The following is a 1,335-nucleotide window of genomic DNA, read 5'->3' as shown; positions in this document are numbered from 1 at the left end:
CCGGCGCGGCCACAGGTGAGCGGGGCCTGGGGGGGCTGGGGTCCCCGTTCCCCCCACACACACGCACACACCCCGGGACCCCGCGGGAAGCGGTCGGGGATGGCGGTTTGGGGGTTTTTTGGCGATGCCGAACCCCCTGCAAGTGAGGACACGACCGTCCCCGTGAGTTTGCAACAGCATGGCCTGTCCCGGCCACGTCGGGGAGGTCACGTACCACCGGTGGTGGGTGCACCCCCTGGTTCTGGGTGCATCCCCCATGCAGGGTGCATCCCCCGGTGCTGGGTGCATCCCCCTGGTGCAGGGTGCATCCCCGGTGCAGGGTGCATCCCCAGTGCAGGGTGCATCCCCCGGTGCAGGGTGCATCCCCCCGGTGCAGGGTGCTTCCCCCCGGTGCAGGGTGCATCCCCGGTGCAGGGTGCATTCCCAGTGCTGGGTGCACCCCCCTGGTGCAGGGTGCATCCCCGGTGCAGGGTGCATCCCCCGGTGCTGGGTGCATCCCCCAGTGCTGGGTGCTCACCGCCGGGCCCCTCTGCTTTCTGCTTGCAGGCTGGAGGATGGAGCGTGCCCGCGTGTCCCAGGGGCTGCCCGTCCTGCCCGGCTCCTGCTGGGTATCAGGTGAGCGCCCAGCGGAGCCCAGCGAGCGGGGCAAAGCTTTGGGGAGGGAAGGGGCGAAGGGCCCACCCTCAGCCCCCCGCTTTCCTCCCCGCCTGCCCCCCGGGTCGGCGCCTGCACTGCAGACCCGCAGCCACTCTGGGGCACGGATCTCGTCACCATCCTCCCCGGAGCTGAAAAGCAGCTGCCTTGGGGGGGGGGAGCAGTGACCTTGGGGTGATGTCCCCCGGTCCCCAGAGAGCCCTAAGCGTGGCCCGCTCGCCCTGCAGGGCTGGCCTTCCCCGACTGGGCGTACAAAGCTGAGTCCAGCCCCGGCTCCCGGCAGAACCAGCTCTGGCATTTCATCCTGGAGCTGCTGCGGAAGGAGGAGTTTCGCCATGTCATCGCCTGGCAGCAGGGCGAGTACGGGGAGTTCGTCATCAAGGACCCCGAGGAGGTGGCCCGGCTGTGGGGTCAGAGGAAACGCAAACCCCAGATGAACTACGACAAGCTGAGCCGGGCGCTCAGGTGCCGCAGGAGATGGGGGGGGGCGAGGCATCGCCTGGCAGCAGGGCGAGTACGGGGAGTTCGTCATCAAGGACCCCGAGGAGGTGGCCCGGCTGTGGGGGCAGAGGAAACGCAAACCCCAGATGAACTACGACAAGCTGAGCCGGGCGCTCAGGTGCCGCAGGAGATGGGGGGGGGCGAGGAGGGCAAGCCCTCGCCCGTCCCAGGGGACCCAAC

This window comes from Aptenodytes forsteri, unplaced genomic scaffold (assembly GCF_000699145.1).
Source record: "Aptenodytes forsteri isolate BGI_AS27 unplaced genomic scaffold, ASM69914v1 Scaffold454, whole genome shotgun sequence".
Taxonomy (NCBI): Eukaryota; Metazoa; Chordata; class Aves; order Sphenisciformes; family Spheniscidae; genus Aptenodytes; species Aptenodytes forsteri.
The sequence above is the reverse complement of the archived record's forward strand: the minus strand, read 5'-3'. Positions refer to the sequence as shown.